The sequence below is a fragment of the Mycetomoellerius zeteki genome, unplaced genomic scaffold (assembly GCF_001594055.1).
Source record: "Mycetomoellerius zeteki isolate Tzet28-1 unplaced genomic scaffold, Tzet1.0 scaffold104, whole genome shotgun sequence".
Classification (NCBI taxonomy): Eukaryota; Metazoa; Arthropoda; class Insecta; order Hymenoptera; family Formicidae; genus Mycetomoellerius; species Mycetomoellerius zeteki.
In genome coordinates, this window is record NW_017255954.1 from 27,735 (window position 1) to 47,633 (window position 19,899).

At 30.5% G+C, this 19,899-nt stretch overlaps 1 protein-coding gene across 2 annotated transcripts in view; it reads left to right on the plus strand.

Moving 5' to 3' along the window:
* Positions 1–3,897: 3,897 nt before the first annotated feature.
* The window catches only part of Gs2 (glutamine synthetase 2), a 33,809-nt gene continuing 17,807 nt past the window's right edge, over positions 3,898–19,899 (plus strand). The window contains exon 1 of one of the 2 annotated variants that reach the window (XM_018445526.1): positions 3,898–3,986. The gene's annotated coding sequence lies outside the window, so the exon portion shown is untranslated. Of the gene's footprint in view, positions 3,987–4,038; positions 4,068–19,899 lie in introns of those variants that run through there. The other variant, XM_018445536.1, reaches the window with a different exon arrangement.

Genomic DNA, 19,899 nt, shown 5'->3' on the forward strand with positions numbered 1-19,899 from the left:
ATTCAGACGTGATACACATCCTTAGCACAAATTGAGATACAAAGTTGAAGAATATTATAAAATAAGAATAATGCACATATTTCATAAGTATAAAAGTAACAAGAATTAAATAAAAGAGTTAAACAAAATTCGATGGTCAGAATCATATTTGTACATTGTGAAGTGTTGATTGTGTTCTCACATGTATAGTCTAAAATAAGATTCTTATTGATTATGTATTATGTATATAACTATTTATCCATTAAATACAAAGTAACAGTAACATTATACAAATGTTATAATTTTCTATTCAACGATGTTACATACGCACACAATATATATTTATAATGTTATATTTATAATGTTGAGTGAAAAATTATAATATTATTATAACATGCTTCTGTCACTTTGTGTTTAACGAGCATTATAAAAAAATGTTTTAGACAAAAGTTCTATAATTTATAAATATATTTTATAATTATTATAAGTTCAGTAACGAAGGGGCTTTAGAAGTCAGCTTAGTAAACGGTGTGCAGTTTAAAATAATATAAATTTAATTATTTAATACTTTTAGTCAGTGCTAACATAAACGAACGTTTCGGCTTAAGTTCGAGCCATCCTCAGCGTAACAATAAAAAAAAACAGAAATAATCGCATAAAAAAATTATGTTGAATTATGTCGTCACCATCTATTGTTGTCGTTTGTTGTTCATCTTGCTACAGTGATGCAGGAACGAAGACACAAGAGCAATTCTTGTTGCACTCAAACCAGTTCCTTGACCGAATGGAAAGGATTATACAATGCTTCAATTATAATACAAGTTAAAGAAACGTGATTGAAACAATCCCGGCAATCAATTAATGCAACTATTTACTCAACCGAAGATAAAAAAATTCACCTCCATTACTAATAGCAAAATTTATTCACAAGTGAAATTATAAAATTCTTTGTCGTCACACATTGCAATTAAACCTGAGATCGTTAAAACAAGAGAGAGTATAACAATTCTAACTACGTGTAGGTCAAACGGGACGGGCGACGAACAAGCGTACATAAATTCACAAATAATTAACCAAGTCATTATAAACGTGATGTAAGCCCTCTGTATCCGTTTTCAAGTTTAAGCCGTTCTTTTGGCTCTTTATATATATCATTTCCGATATCAATCAAAGTTTTTTGTTATATCTGTCTACATCCCTCTACCAACGTCAGACAAGGTGAACATCGTTTATAAAATCGAGTGCAGGGATTGTAATGCATCCTATGTGGGACAAACCGATAGGAAATTAAAAACAAAATTTAAAGAACATTACAAGCACATGAAAAGAAAAAGTACTATATATTCGGTTATCACAGAGCACAGGATGCATCATAACCATGAATTCGATTAGGATAATATTAGAATTGTTGATTGTCAGGAGTGCTAAATTGCACAAGTGACAATTGCGCCACGAACGTGCCGAAAAGAATAACCGATTAATTAAACGATTGCCGAAACCTTGATTTAAATGATTGCCGAATTTATTAAATATAATTAATATAAAAGAAGACCCTGAACGAAAGTAAATTGTAAACTATTGAAACGCGGGCTCAAGATGTTTGCGCGGAAGCTGGCCTCGTCCGATAAGCGGAACGCTGACCAACGCGGAAAGTTGTTCCGAAAATATCGAATATAAGTGCGACCACGGACGCGGTCATCGGTCAAAAAATTGAATGAAACAAAAGACGTCGCGTTACTCTGTTCGTCGACTCAATTATAAAGTATATATCGCGACGCGAATAAAGTTAAGTGGAGAATTGTGACTTGAATAAAAACCCACTTGTGAAATTGTGTGAATAAAGTGAAACTGTTATATATTTTTAAAAGCTACACAAAAGTGTTCATTTGCTTCCAAGTCTTTGAGAATCCTTGAACCGTGCCGTAGTAAAAAAAAGCGGCACAACAATGTAGAAATATTACAAAAAACGATTGATATCGGAAATGCTGCATGTACAGAGCCAAAAAAACGGCTTAAACTTGAAAACGAATACAGAGTGCTTACACCACGTTTACAATGACTTGGTTAATTATTTGTGAATTTATGTACGCGCTTGTTTCGTCGCCCGTCTCGTTTGACCTACACTTAGTTAGAATTGTTATACTTGTTTTAACGATCTCAGGTTTAATTTCAATGTATGACGAAAAAGAATTTTATAATTTCACTTGTGAACAAATTTTGCTACAGCAATGGAAGTGAGTTTTTTGATCTTCGGTTGAGTAAATAGTTGCATTAATTGATTGCCGGGATTGTTTCAATCACGTTTCTTTAACTTGTATTATAATTGAAGCATTGTATAATCCTTTCCATTCGGTCAAGGAACTGGTTTGAGTGCAACAAGAATTGCTCTTGTGTCTTCGTTCCTGCATCACTGTAGCAAGATGAACAACAAACGACAACAATAGATGGTGACGACATAATTCAACATAATTTTTTTATGCGATTATTTCTGTTTTTTTTTATTGTTACGCTGAGGATGGCTCGAACTTAAGCCGAAACGTTCGTTTATGTTAGCACTGACTATAAGTATTAAATAATTAAATTCATATTATTTTAAACTGCACACCGTTTACCGCGCTGACTCCTAAAGCCTCTTCGTTACTGAACTTATATTTTGATTTCGAGAAGTCCGTTAATTGTTATTGTTATTTATAATTATTTATTTACATTTTTCGAAGTTATCATTTTTTCAAGAATAATTTCTTTTTTACGATAATATTAAGTCTTATCATATAAAAATAAAAATTTAAAAGATTTTTACATTAAATTCATTTACATTAAAAAATTTTCTAAAATTGATAAAATTGAAAAATATGAAGGCAGAAAATTCCTGCAACAAAAAAATAATAAAAAATACATGTTACACCTAAATGACTTCCTTTGTTAGTTTCATAAGATCTTGTGAAACTCACATTTTTTTTATTTATTTTATAAACATATTATTTTAACATATCTTTTCGTAATATCACAAATCCCAAAAAGATTTATCTCAAATCTATAGATCTTTAAATTCGCAACAGCTTAATTTCACAAAATTTCAGTATTGAGAATTTTTACCTTAGATAGATTGTTAATTATAGACAAAAATTTTACGGTTTTAATTCTGAAACGTTTCCAATCTGTTTTCGCAAGGAAGAAAAAGGGCCATTTTGTAAAGATATTTACGTGCATAAACTTGCATATAAATTTAACTTCGAAAAATAAATATAATCTCATCCTGTTTTCGTTCGATGAAGATGCAGCTCTTAATTTACTACATAGATATAGAGAGTGGACTGCGCGATCCGTATCTAATTGTAAGTAGTATTCAAATGTGGTCGACAATAATGAGAGAGAGGGACCGTGGAAGACGGCCAATCTCTCTCTCATTCTCTGTCCCATTACACTGTTGAATGGAAAGAGATAGAGATGACCGTCTTTCACTGTCCCTCTCTCTTACTTTTATCGACCATTTTGACACACGGATATCGCAGTCTATTCTTTATATCTTTGATTTACTATCATATGTTCCGTACTATTTCATTAAGATATGTACGTAGTTTTAATATTTTATACAAATTATGCAGATATTTGTAATTTTGGGTGGGCCATGATGAAGCACCCCAAATTTTCGGCACTTTACTAAAGAACCACCTTAAGAGGATATCTCATTTCGTGGAGTTTTGATTGCAAGGATCTTCGGTCCCTCGATTCCTGCGTGTCCAATTTGCATGATTTGCAAGCATTGCGAGAAGAATTTCCGGACATATAACGATTTATGATGGACACGCGACCGTGGGGGATAATCGTGCATATCACGGAGAGGTGGAAACCGACCAGCGGGAGGTGAGTGACGCTTGCGCTGAAAAGCTTCCCTACATAAGTATCGCGAGCTAGCCACCACCAAGCTAGATCGCAGTAGTAACGTCCTAGAACACCTTAGCACAGTGTTTGAGTAAGCAGCCCTCATCTCGGTGGACCAACTAAAGGTGAGTCCTTCAGCTGAACGCAACCGGTGGCCGATTTCCACGAAGCTGTTTCGCGACTGCCTGACAATTTTACATAGCTTCGTAAGTAACAAATAATTTTCTGAAAAAGTTTACAACGTAGTAAAAGCAACTTCATAATAAAATATTCAAATGTCGTTAAATTCAAACATTTTTTTTAATACCAATGAAATTTACGTGATACATAAGGTACATGAAATTTAGAAGTATAGCTTGGTAATTTTATTAGAAATAACTTTTTTCTATTCTACCATAACCTATTCATCCTACAAATTTTGATTCAATGTGACGCGTTTTTTCTATTGTTGCAATGGCCATTATTTTAATGGCTAGCAGTGTATTTCTATTATACTTTTGGAAATTTTACTTTATCACACAGAAAAACAAACACAAAAAATCGTTTAATTTTTAATTACTTTTATTAAATAACCAAATAAATTGAAGTTAAATTATGAATACATAACTAGACTAAATAGAGATAGATAAATAGATTGATTAATTAATAGAGGAGAAGGTGCTATTATGGCACCCCAGTTACATTTTGCGCAATAACTTTGTTAATAATCAATATTTAAGTTTAAAACTTGACAATTACATTCGTTAAAATGTTGTTGAATCGATTCTGGACTTAAAGTTACAAAATATTTATTATTTAGGATACTATTAATAAAAATGTGGCGACATTGCATAATGACTTGAAGAAAAAAATGGATGGTAATGTGGCCTTTCATAAAAACAGCCTTAAAATATTAATTTTGTTTAGAAAACAGTATTTGGTTACAAAATTAATAAAAAAGTAAAATATTTTAAAATGTATGCAAATGAATGTATATACATTCACATAACTTCTGCATATAAGCTGCTCAGTACACGTAATATAAAAAAGCTATAGATTAACTGTACAGCTACAATCGATTATCAAATAATTATTTTGATATGAAAACCTCAAAGAAGGGGTCGTGAATAATCAATATCGATAGAGGACCACATTAGCAAAATGTCATGGTATTGTTTAAATTTGCATAACTCAAAATATATACAGTCAAATAAAATGTTAAATAGCAAATAACACACTCAAAAATACATATATTCATGTGATAATACGCTCAAGTTTAAGAAAAATGAGGGGGGAAAGTAGAAGTAATTAAATGTTAAAATATACCTCAGAAAAACGTTTCGAAAGTAAAACTTGAAAGTAAAAATGCGTTATAATAAGTGCTGGTTGTTGAGTATTGGTAATATTAGTGTCATGGTGTAACGGCGAGCTACTGAACTAATAATTCCATAAGTAATAATTAGGATTCGCTATATAATAGCGGAGATATTAAGGGAGGCCCCAATTTATACACTGATATATACATAATACCACCTTCTTCTCTATATAGATCTATATATAATTAATAATTAAAATAAGTATTATAAAGTTATATTTATTGGCGCGAAGACAAGGAAACAAGATTTTTTTTATTTTGCGAAGAAGAAGACGACGTATCTGAAAGATATAAATCGAGAAAAATACATACATATATTCATATGTATATATGTGCATATATATTTTACGCATCAAGTGCACTTATCAAGTGCGGATACGATTGTTATCTCATTTCCATTGTAAAAATCTATATTCTTCAATATATGCATAACATTAGTTTATTTAGAAAGAATAATATTCTTTTTATATAAGTTTCCTCCTGCTTCCTGTAAAGAATACACTGTAGCATCTCTTTCATGAGAGAAGAAAAGAGATGTATATTTGACGGGAGACGCTATTGCGTCTCCAGATATATATGTATAATGGCTAATTTAGCACTAATAGTCTACTAAAAGATTAGATTTTAAAATTTGTATCATAAAAGACAAATATAAAATTTTTTCTATTTTTTAATTTTCTATTTGAAATTTAAATAATAGCTTATTTTTGTTGCATTTTGTATCAGTGAATCGTAGTATTTATTATATTTCACTCTAAAAAATATCGATGTAGTAGATTTAATACCATGTGGTGTCTATATAATTCTCTACGTTAGTGATAATATTAACACTAACACGATGTGAATTTGCTGATAATAATCCCTGATGTTTATATCAACATCATCGTGATATGGGCTTAAAACTTATAGTATTAAATCCACATCACGTTAATTTCAACACAATGAGAATTATATAGACACTGCATAGTGTTCAATCCATACCGATATGTTTTAGAATGTTGAAATATAAAATTTCTTCTATTTATAATATATATATATAATATATATAATATATATATATATTGTAGATTTATATCTATTGCATTACACAATTTACTTGTGACATTATGAGTAAAAAAGATGGTAGATTCAATTATAATATTAGATAAAATATAACACTGGAATATTTTTTAATGATAAAATGGTTATAGATGCATTAATAAATGACAACTCTATTCATTGAATAACACAGTGCTGTAATAGAGCATAATTAAGATAATAATACATTTTCCGAGTAACCGTTGCGAAAACGTAAATACTGTAATATTTTATGTTGAAGGTATGGGAAATGCTTTAATAATTCCATGTTGTAAATTGCAAGGTTTTCTTATTATTTTTTTTTTTTTTACATTAGGCTTTGTTTTTACTTGAATTCATCAAGTAAAAGTGTCGATGACACGTTAACTAATTTTTCCGTTTAAGTATGATGGATATTGATGGATACAACGTTTGAAATGAATATTTTTGAAAATTTGTGTAATGTAATTACTAAATTTAATTTCTTAAATGTATAATGGTAAAAGTAATCAAGCGTAAGTTTGTCATGATAATTTCTTAGCTGGTGATTCATTCACAAAAATACAATAAAAATTCATTTATCATGATTATTGTATAAACTTGCGGTTGGGACATACATAACAAAAATATACACGTGGTTAAAGAGTCAAGGCGTTTGAGTCATGTATTTAATTACCCTTGCGTTCGTAAATATATTTCATAAGTATTATTGCATAAGTATATATAATTGCCAAGATTATTTTATCACTAATGCAACACAGTTACGAAATACTGTAAACAGAAATGAATGACGCATTTTTTCTCCGTCAAATTTTAAACAAGAATTTTTTTATCTTCGTATTGGAACATTGTTTGAGATATTTTTGAAAATTATTTCTACTTACGTTTATAAATTAGTCTATTAATTTGCTATTATATATTTATCGAATTGAAAATTTTTATACGTTTTGAGAAAATTTTCATAAAATTTATATCAGGAAATGAAGAAAGTATACATGATATAAGTACATTAAGAAAAATAGATAACTTGTAAACAAACGATATTAACTGTGATATGAACTTATTACGTATCTTTATTTAAGACTTGCACGTGCGCGTTACATCATAATGTATAGTTCATATTGTTCATAATAGTAAATTGGTATGACTGTTTAGTTATTATTCTTTCCGTTCTCTACGTATTAATGTTGTGTCACATGTATGTATGTTGTACATACATACATACATACACATGTTTTCTTGTTAAGAATTGAATACGGTAATAAATAAACTATAATTTGCTAATCGTTGTTCCTACATAATATTTTACACGTTTTTGAGTCGTTTGATTATGCACACGATGAAACAGCGTGGAAACATAAAATAACATATTTTTATTAAATGTAGAAATCGTTTTTTTTTTCATATCCTGGCATAAATTTTACAAAAATTTTCTCAAAAAGTACAAAAATTTTCAATTTGATCAATATTACATAATATCAAATTAATAGAATATTTTATAAATGTGAGTTAAAATAATTTAAAAAATTATTCCAATACAAAAAAAAATTCTAATTTAATATTTGATAGAGAAGAGATTCATTATTTACGTATACAACAGTTTACAATATTTCATAAAACATGTGTCCATCTTTCGTTTTTGAATTTGTTAAATTTATAATTGTAAATAATATACACACATGCAATCTAATATTGAACTAGACTTCTATGAGAGAATATAATAAAAGTGTGAATTAAATTAAAAATATTGCGATTTTTATGCTTGCAAATAATACATATTTTTCCTTAAAGATCATGCATTATAATGCCGCAATGCTAATTTTCCTGATAAGCTGTCCTGTCATTGGTGTACGATATGCCGTACAAGGGCGATCTTTTGTAACGTGTCGTAAGTAAATGAACCGCCCGCCGCCGACACTGACCCACATCGCGAGAATAGAAAAATGTCGAATCTCATGAAAGCTTTATGCACTAGATACACTGTCGCGAAGTTAATCTTCGTGTGCCCGCTTCGAGTGCCGCGCCTAGATATGTAAATAATTGGAATAACTTATCTGCAGTAATCCTTTACAAAATATCGTCGTGAAATTGCGAGGCATCGGATTTAATATCATGTGACTACACGATACAAGTCTTCTGCTGTACAAATCCAGATTTGTGAAAAACCGTGAAAAAAAATCAGTATAAACTTTTTTTCTTTTACTATAGAGTTTCTTGATGACAGTATTATGTAGGACCACAATGTTTGTGTCGAGAATCGACACTACACTTTGCAGTCAATTTAAATTTATATACGTCATAGAAAATACTACCGCACACAAATATTACGAGTTTATATTAACATATGAATGTATGCAGTAATATCTGCAGTTTTTCTTGTTTTATCCACATTGCTATATACTTACGCTTAAGAATCTACATGTTTAAGCGGGGAGCACAGACTCTTGCATAACGCATAACACATAAGGCATAAGAAATTCAACCAATCATAGTTCTTTATTTCATGGAAAGGAAAGAAACGAAGGATTTTGATTGGTTTATTTTCTTATGCATTATGTGTTATGCATTATGCAAGAGTCTGTGCTCTCCGCTTTATTCCGTTTTTTTGTGATAGATTCAGCTATGCTTATGCCATTTTAATTGATTGGTTTCGATAACTGACCTCAGTGGAAAAAATATACCCATACAGCACCGAAAATTTTCAGAAATATCTCAGAAATATTTCAATTGAAAAGTGAAACATTTCATAAAAATTGCGAAATATGTCTGCAACATTTCTGAGACAGCACTGGAATAGCAAAATGTCCACGATTCTTGCACATGAAACCTTGTTAAAAGATGAAATGTTACAGAAAGAAACTGCAATCTCTTTCTGAAATATTACCAAAAAGTTTTCAGCTATTTTTAGTACTTCAAAAATGATATTTAAATATATACTTGATTGATTCTTAAATAATAATATTTAAATTTATTATGTCAACATAATAAATTTACATATTATTTAAGTATCAATTGAACATATATTTAAATATGATTTCTGAAGTACTTAAAATTTATTAAGAGTTTTGTAATCCGTTTATAGATTACAAACTTGTTGAAATAAACTTAAAGTATTTCTCAAAAATGGTAATTATATCGCCAAATATTTTGGTTAATTAATCACATTATATGTATAAGCACATATACATAATCACTATTAGAAAGGTAGAAACTTACACCTGCAGTTTTCACACAATATCATTATTCATATGCAAAAGTTTTTCGTAATTAAAGCAGAACAAGTTATACATATACAAAAGTTTTTCGCAATTAAAGTAGAACAACTCACCATAATATCAAAATGACATTATAATCGTGATTGATCAAAAAATGACTTTTAGTAAACATTTTGGAGCCATTTTAACATCATGATGATTTTTTGTTCTCTGTAAACATGTTTTTCAATTTATTGTATATGATAGATTTTAGAAACGTTTCTGTCAAGTCCGGATCTATTATAATACAATAGGTGTTTTAAGTCTTAAGCCGTAAGAAATTGACCAATTACAGTCGAATGCAAGGAGAATAATTGCCTATGATTCGTCCATTTCTTATGGCTTGAGACTAAAAACACTATTGTAGATCCAGAGTAAAACATTTCATGTGACATATTGCAGAATCCTTTCAGAATTGTTGCACATGAGATGTGAAAGGTTGAATCATTTTTGAAAATTTTCCGCAACAATCAGTGCTGTATGGGATACTACTAAATAATTTTATTTTTAGTCTTTAAATGTTTCAATACTTAAATTATCATTACCTATACAGTACCGATTATTGCGGAAAATTTTCAGAAATGTTTCAACCTTTCACATGTGCAACAGTTCTGAAAGGATTCTGCAATATGTCATATGAAATGTTTTATCAGAAGTGTTTCTAAAATCTATCATGTGCAATAAATTAAAAAACATATTTAAACAGAACAAAAAATCATCATGATGTTAAAATAGCTCCAAAATATTTACTAAAAGTTATTTTTTTATCAATTACGATTTAGTTTAACATCATTTTGATTTGGTGATTTATTGTGATCTACTTTAAGGATGTATTAGATGTACAGTATTAGATGTACAGTTCCTACAAAGAAAATTAAATTTGGGTGTATGTTTAATATTTACACTTCAAATTAACTACATACATATGAAAGTTGTGTGAATGATGTTATATTTTTGTTTAATAACATATTTTTGTAGTTTATTTATTTTATTTGTTATTATCTTTATTGTTAAAAATGAATTTTTATAAATAAATGTTTAATTAATACTTAAACAATATTTACATTTATTATGTCGACATAATAAATTTAAATATTAAAGTATCGACTAAGTTTATATTTAAGTACCATCTTTGTAATACTAGAAATAGCTGAAATCTTGTTGGTAATCTTTCAAAAAGATTGCAGATTCTTTTTGTAACATTTCATCAACTTTTCAACAAGATTTCATGTGCAAGAATCGCGGACATTTTGCTGTCTCAGAAATGTTGCAGACATATTTCGCAATTTTTATGAAATGTTTCACTTTTCAGTTGAAATATTTCTGATATTTTTAAAAATTTTCGGTGCTGTATGGTTATTATCAAATATTATATTTTAATATTTATGTGAATGTTTACAATAATAACGCACAAAACACAATATACATCACAAATTTAGTAACAACTAAATTAACTCTACGTGCTAAACTTAAAATAATTATAACTTATAAGTTTCTTATAATAGAAACAACTTAAAGTATATTTAAATTTGCCGCGCTTTTGGTTGATGGGGTGGGGCTTGACATCGGAGATGTTGGATACATGTACTTCTCTTTCTATTGCATGGGATAATTATCAATCTGAAGTTGCTGCTAGCAGTCCATGTTATATAGTCAAATAATAAAGGTATTAGCATCTTAAGACCTTGCTTAAGATTAAGAACAAACTATGGATTCCGGCCTATGACTATGGCCTATGACTATATCATAGTCGATTCTTATTGGGTGCTTTCCAATTACAATATCTCTAGACACTTTCGTGCACACGGTGACACAAGTTGCGTTCCAATTGCCCGTTATCGTCGACACAGCACTACACATCTGTACTCGGCCGAGGGCTGTGTAGCCTTGTGTTTTCTAGTGGCATTCAAGTCGGGAGATTATAAATGAGGTTGGAGGATATCAATTTTCGTTTTTTTTTATGCAGTATACTACAGGAGGGAAAATAACGAAATGGACGATGAAAATTATGATATCAGTGAAGTAAGTAATATTGGAATTATTTGGTATCAATAAATTTTTGTTATATATTTTTTTATCATATATTTGATTAATAAAATAAACCTAATATGTATATATCTATTTTTTTATATTTGTAGGTTAGATGCTTGTTCAACTTTATTCAAAAATATAATATTATAGTGCGCATAATTATACATATACATGTGTTAATGATTTTTTTTTAATTATTTATAGAGTAATGACACGAGTTTGACGTGTGCAACATGTTCTTCAATTTTTTTTCATAAATTGTTCTTCTAATTGAAATATACGCTATACATGGAAATGCAAAAAATTAACCTTACTCTATTCGAAACCGTTGTTCCAATTGAGTCATGCACAATCCTACACTTTGAGCATTCCTGTGTACGTTTGTTTCAAGATGTGTTTAGCAATTGAAAGCACCCATTTTAAGACCGTCTTAAGTAATATCTTAAGACGCTAATGCAGCCCTCTAATTGGTTTGTGACATTTCAAGATTGAACTTAAGACGATCTTGAATATAAGAACTGACTATGAATATCGGCCTATGACCATGCATATTATCTGTGGCAAGATGGCGGATCTCAGTCACTGCACAGAACGTGACGAAAATGAGAATCCGAGAAACGAGCACACATGGCTCCTACTCATTCTACCAAGCGCGTTGGAGTGAGTAAGAGCTATGATAGAGCATATTGGAACATGTTGGAGCATGCGACGCGAACAAACCTCTTGTTACTTCCACCATGAACCTTTGGCTTGAATTGGTGTGATCCCATAATTAGAACATCTTCTTCGGAAGAACTATCGCTGCTGCTTCCTATATAGCACCGAAAGTTTTCAGAAATTATCTCAGAAATTTTTTAATTAAAAAGTGAAACATTTCATAAAAATTGCAAAATATGTCTGCAGCATTTCTGAGACATTTCTGGAATAACAAAATGTCCGCGATCCTTGCTCATGAAACCTTGTTGAAAGGTAGATGAAGTATTACAGAAAAAAATCTGCAATCTTTTTGAAATATTATCAAAAAGGTTTCAGCTACAATTCTAGTACTTAAAAAATGATTTAAATATATACTTGATTAATACTTAAATAATACTTAAATTTATTATATCGACATAATGAATTTAAATTTAAATATCAATTAAAATAATTAAACATATATTTAAATATCATTTCTGAAGTACTTAAAATTTATTAAAAGTTTTGTGATCTGTTTACAGATTATAAAACTTGTTGAAATAAACTTAAAGTATGTCTCAAAAATGGTAATTATATCGCCAGTTACCTTGATTAATTAATCCTATTAGATGTATAAGCACATATACATAATCACTATTAAAAAATCACTTACATCTTCCAGTTTTCACATAATACCATTATTCATATACAAAAGTTTTTCGCAATTAAAGCAGAATAAGTCATTTATATACAAAAGTTTTTTGCAATTACAGTAAAACAACTCACGATACTTCAAAATGACATTAAACTAAATCGTAATTGATAAAAAAATAACTTTTAGTAAACATTTTGGAGCTATTTTAACATCATGATGATTTTTTGTTCTGTTTAAATATGTTTTTTAATTTATTGCATATGATAGATTTTAGAAACATTTCTGTTAAAACATTTCGTATGACATATTGCAGAATCCTTTCAGAACTGTTGCACATGTAAAAGGTTGAAACATTTCTGAAAATTTTTTACAACGATCGGTGCTGTATGGGTTTCGTTCAATTGACAATTTAGTGCGTATGTCCATGGTGTCTGTTTACATTACTGGCAGTCTACTGTAATGCTATTCCGAAATATGACGTCAAAGTAGTGCTGGCAGTATCACAGTAATTTTGGAACAGCTGCAGCAGTACACTGTTCCAATATCACTGTTGTGACATCATGATGGTTGCACTGTCAGTAAAAAGGGAACACACTCATTAAGGACTATCGCCATAGACTTATAAGATAGACAGAGCACTCGTACGAGAGAAGCTGAAGACTTGATAGAAAGAAAGAGAAACAATAGCAGAGTAGTTCTCTTCTCTTCTAGTAGTGAATTGATTGGTTGTTGCAGCAGGCCGAGGAGTGGTCGAAAGCAACGAAGATAGACGTCCAAGAGTGAGGCCTTACGCTCAAGCTGATTGTATCCCTCACTGTGAAAGAGAGAAACAACTATGTTTGGAGTAGAGCTGTCCTTCAATGTTGTCTTCAGCTTCTCTCGTATGAACGCTCCGTCTATCTTATAAGTCTACTGCAGACAAAATTCCGTAATAGTAAGGGTGCGGTCACATCATAGACTTATAAGATAGATGGAGTATTCATACGAGAGAAGTTGAAGACAACGTTGGAAGATAGCTTTATTTCAAACATAGGACGGAATCCACGTTGCTCAAGGTTCGAGATGGTCTTAAGTTAGTGCATGAATCAATCAGACAGCCGTATTAGCATCTTAAGACATTGCTTGAGATTAACCCCGGATCTACAGGGTTTTAAGGCTTAAGCCATAAGAAATGAGCGAATCACAGTCGATTATTCTCCTCGGATTCGACTGTAATTGGTCAATTTCTTACGACTTAAGTTTTAAAATACCTATTGTAGATCTGGACTAAGACCGGACTATGGATTCCGTCCATAGTTGTTTCTCTCTTTCACAGTGAGCGGTGGGCGACCAATCAGCTTGAGCGTAAGGCCACAACTCTCGGACGTCTATCTTCAGGTTTGTTCGCGTCGCAAGCTCCAACATGCTCCTACTCACTCTATCAAACGCGTTGAAGTGAGTAAGAGCTATGGTAGGAGCATATTGGAACGTGTTGGAGCGACTCGAACAAAGACTACGTTTACACCATGCATTTAGGCCACGGTCTATACAATAGACGTCCTTGTTTATCCTGTATATTAAACAAAGACACCTATCGTATAGGTCGCGGACTAAACGCACGGTGTAAACGTAGCCACTCTTGTTGCTGTGGGCCACTCCCTGGCCTACCGCGGCGACCAATCAATTCACTACTAGAAAAGAAGAGGATTACTCCGCGAGGGTAGGGCCCGTTTGACCACGTTGCAATTGACCACCAGCTACTCATAGCGGCCGGTATCTAGAGTTTTTCTGTTGTACAAGCGCTGTGAATGGCTGGTGGACAATCACAACGTGGTCAAACGGGTTCCACTCACTCCGCGACTATTTCTCTCTCTTTCTATCAAGCTTTCAACTTTTCTCGTACGAATGCTTCGTCTATCGTATGTCTCTTCTATGGGTCATGGGCTGCGTTCCGTTTCACGCATGATGTGCATAATGCATCATTTATCCTTGTTTAACATTCGGTGAATAACAAGGATAAAAGATGTATCATGCGCATCATGCGTGAAACGGAACGCAGCCATAGAATGAGCAATAGCGGAACAGAAAAAGAACGGAAAAGATAAATGGTGGGGGTTAATCAATCACATTCCGTTACGTTGTTTCGTAGTTGGGTTTCACATGATGAGAAATATATTTACGAAAACGGAACAGAACGGAACAGAATAACCTCGATGTCACATCAATTCGTTAGCATAGTAAAGCATAGTATTCATTACAGTATATCTACAAAATATTTCGTATTTTAACAATTTATATATATATTTTTATTACAGGAGGAACAATTAAAATGCAGTTATTGAGATTGGTACTTAAACGAACATCAAATTACAGGTCATTCATGCTTTGTGGATGCTCCATGATTTCAATTTTTGTCGCACCACTTTTTTATGTAACATTTTGTTGTTTTCTTAGCAAATTTCTGGATTTCTTGTAGTAATCTTTCAAGTAATTCCAATGTTTTTCTGCTTCTGTAGGTGTATATAATCCTGCAACCAGGGTTGGGTAAGTTAATGTTTTTTTTTTAACTGAATAAAGTTAAAGTTAATGGCTTTACAAAATTAATAACGTTAAGTTAAAAGTTGAAAGAATAAAAAATTAACTTAAGTTAAAAAAAAAGTTAATTTCGAAAAAAATTATTTTTGAAATCAAAATATTAACCCAGGAATGAATTACAGCTTAGTAAACATATATGATCGGTAATTAGACTTAATTATAAGTGGAATCACAAATTTATCTTGTTATAATTATGTGATTGTAATATAATGTTATTAATCATATCATAACGTGATTATATATATATTATATAAAATATAATATATAATGTCCCAAGCAGAATAACAAATCATTATATCAAAATGATCCCAAAATGATCTAAAAATGACTAAAAGTCATTTTTCAATCATTTCTGATTCATTTTAATGTCATTGTTGTGACTTATGTTGATTTATGTATAATTGTGATAAATAATTAGAAATCTTATCAGTTATGAAGAGAGAAAATTATAAAAGAAACTTTGAACGAGAAAGAAAGAACCTCGTGATTTTCATTTTGTGAAAGAGATTGAAGAAATCTGAAATCGCTGAGTGGAAGAAAATTTTCGTGCTCGAAAGGAAAATACTGAACTCGATTTCGATCCATTTTGTGCATGTGACATACTGAACTATAGAGTTTGGGTCAAGGTAACGCGAGGGTCACGCCGATGTCCCAGGATTCTCAGTGAGTGACGTTACACGAAACATTAGCATAAAATTATCGATAAAAAGTTATTCCCGAATAGGCTATATATTTATATGGTATTCTTACAAAAAGTTCACTCTGAATTTATACTTTTATAACCTTAAGGATGGCTGAATCCGAGAAAATCTGAGACTAAACTACAAGAATGGAATAAAGATCAATCTTTGAATAAGTTCGGGAAATTTTAGAAATTTCGTGAGATACAATTGAAATATAATTGAAATGATTGAGAACTAAAACAAAAAGTTTACATTTTACTAGAAAATTTCAGTTTCTATATATCTACAGGAATCAAAGAAATTTAAAAAAATCTACATAGAACAAACATTATAATAGATAAGGATTATAGACTAAAATGAGATGATCTCTTAATAACTCGGCAAACACAAAGTTACCCAATCAGTAGATAATGTTTTTTAAATGTTTTTTTAAATGTTTTCAAATGTTTTAAATGTTTTCTTTTTCGTTAATTATAAACATTGTATAATTTATTGTAAAAATAATATTAATTAAATGTTTATTAAATATTTATTTTACATTAATTATTCAGATTGTTGCGGAAAATTTTCAGAAATGTTTCAACCTTTCACATCTCATGTGCAACAATTCTGAAAGGATTCTGCAATATGTTATGTGAAATGTTTTAACAGAAATGTTTCTAAAATCTATCATATACAAAACCTAAATTGAAAAACATATTTAAACAGAACAAAAAAATCATCATAATATTAAATTCCCAAGGAGAACAAGAAAATCCAAATAATATCAATTTGACGTCATATTGACGAATTTATGTCATTTTTTGGTCATGATAAATATCTCGATCTCAGATGATCTAAGAATAACTTTATAAAGTCATTCTTAGATCATCTGAGATCAAGATATTTATCATGACCAAAAAATGACATAAATTCGTCAATATGACGTCAAATTGACATTATTTGGATTTTCTTGTTCTCCTTGGGATGGCTCCAAAATGTTTACTAAAAGTCATTTTTTGATCAATCACGATTCAGTTTAACGTCATTTTAATGTTATCGTGAATTGTTCTACTTTAATTGCGAAAAACTTTTGTATATGAATGACTTGTTCTGCTCTAATCACGAAAAACTTTTGTATACGAATAATGATAATGTGTGGAAACTGCAGGTGTATAGTAACTTTCTATCTTTCTAATAGTGATTATGTATGTGTGCTTATACATATAATAATGATTAAAAAAACAAAAAGGAATAGAGCTACAAGCTAAAGGTTTATCATTATAATTTAAAATTTACTTAGTAAATAAATATATCGTTAAATTATAAAACTTTAATGTATATATATACCGGCTATAAATAACAAGTGAATCATACAACATACAAACATATTTAACATTAATTTAAAACAAAATAATTGGAAAATGACAAAGATATTTTCCTCTGGTCAATGACATATGACAATAACGACGTATCTTATAACCTAGATGGACACTCAATTCCTCGATGGCAAACACCTAGATACCCACCTTCTCAACGGGGACACGCAGACAACACGCATACTCTTAATTCCTCGACGGCAAATACCGATAGACACTTAGTTTCTTGATGATGATCTCGATTTTTCATTTTGATTGTAAAATTAGAATAGTTTGCGCCGCGCGCGTCACAACCGTATACGTCGTGTTGTCACGTGCAACGCTGACGCTGACGCTGCGCTGGTCTGCTAATTAGATAGATGATATCAAAAGCCATTTATTATTGAAAAAACGAAACGTACATATTTCCTCTGGTCGACGATAATGACAAATAACGATATTTCTTAAAATCAGAGATTCAGAGATTTGCATTCGTAATATCTCCGCTCGTAGGGCACGTAGAAAAAAAATGAAAACACTTTTATTATATAATCCGAGCGGTAGCTATCGATTAAGAGTATATAGAACTTGATCAGTTCAGCCGTTATTTGAGATCCGATAATCTCAATCTCCCGCAACTCGCCGACTCGCATAAAGGAGGCACGGCAGTGTCGCTGCGCTTGGCTTAGCGCCGAGACACTACCGTGTCTTCAGAAACATATTTCTTTCATAAATAATTCCGTGGCGTCCATATTCAACATTTTAGCATTAATATTAAATCAAAATATTTTTAATTTTAAATATGACATTCAAAGGTTTAAGCCGTTTAATGTTTCTAATGTATAATAAGTGTTCAGAGTAAATTTTTAAGGCCGCGGTCCGATTCACGCTCACAATGCTTAAAAATCATTTCATTTTTGTTATTTCTCAAATATTAAACGAAGACAAATGACGTTCATTGAGCATGAATCGAACTACGGTCTAAATGTTTATAGCGTGTATGCTCAAACTTAAATGTGAACACTCAGTTATTGGGTGTACACTCTCAATCTTTTAATATATACTTTGAATTTTAAATATAAACGCTCTTTGGGTGTACATATTCAATGGTTGAGCGTAAACACTTAATCTGCAGTGTAAACACTCACAATTTAAGTGTATACACCTAAATTTGAGTGTAAACTCCCAAAATTGGATGTTAACATTCAAATTTTGAATTTTTTTTCATAATGGTTATTAATCCAATTTAAAGCGTTTAAGTATATTTCTCTACATTTTATCTAATTTAAACACTCATGACTTTATTAAATGTGTAATAATATTACATATTTACATTGTGTTTAGTTAAGCTGTAATTACATCATGCAATTACCTATATTATTAATTTGTTAGCGTATTATATGTATAAAATAACATTTAGGCCGAAATTACAAACTGAAATTAATGCATTTTATGCATGTTTAAAGTAGTAAATCATTTATTGTGCTGTTATTAAAATGTCCATGATTTAATAACGTGTTTTCGAAGACATGTACTCAGAGAGAAAAGTATTTGGCATTTGTGACTATAATTGCATAGTTAAAAAATGGTTAAGTAGGTCCATTTTTATAATTATTACTGTAATACTATAATAATCTTATATGTATAATTCTCTCAAATATGGAAAAATACTATAAATTATGATAATCTGAACTATCAATATAGTAAAATGTTATAAGATGCGAATGTCAAATAAAAATAATTTTTATATTATATAATAAATGCAATCATCATTATAATGAATATAACTATTTTCTAACATTCGCTAACTATTTACATAATAATAATAACTAAGAGATATGGCAAGGAAAAACTAATTTGCATGGTAAGGAAAAACTTAGTGCATGTCATAGTTATGTGCCCGTATTCATAGTCAGATTTGTACTTAAGGCTTCCTTATCTTTAGATGCTCAGTAGTCAATGAAATAATTCGTAGAGCATCTGAAAATAAATTTAAGGAAGCCTTAAATATAAGACTTGACTATGAATACGGGCAATAATGATCATATTTCAATGTTGAAGTAGTTATAACATGCATGATTAAAATAATTATAAACTTATAGTTAACTCAAAAAATGACTATAATTATAGTTAAATTAGAGTACTTGCAACCATTTTTTCTCTCAATGTACTTGTTAAAAATTCATATGTGAAAGTTAGTCACGTGCGAAATTCATTAAACCGCCCGCGTCGAATAGTCAACAAAACTTGTTGACTAATTATGTTGTCCTATCGCGATACGATCTCGATATAATCAATTAACATCTGTCATGCAAATATTTTGACATAGCATTTTCGTGTATGTGTTAATTGTGCGTAACGCGTCGCGTAAACATTGTTTATGAACTTAAACGAGTAAATGATCTGTACGTGAATGCAA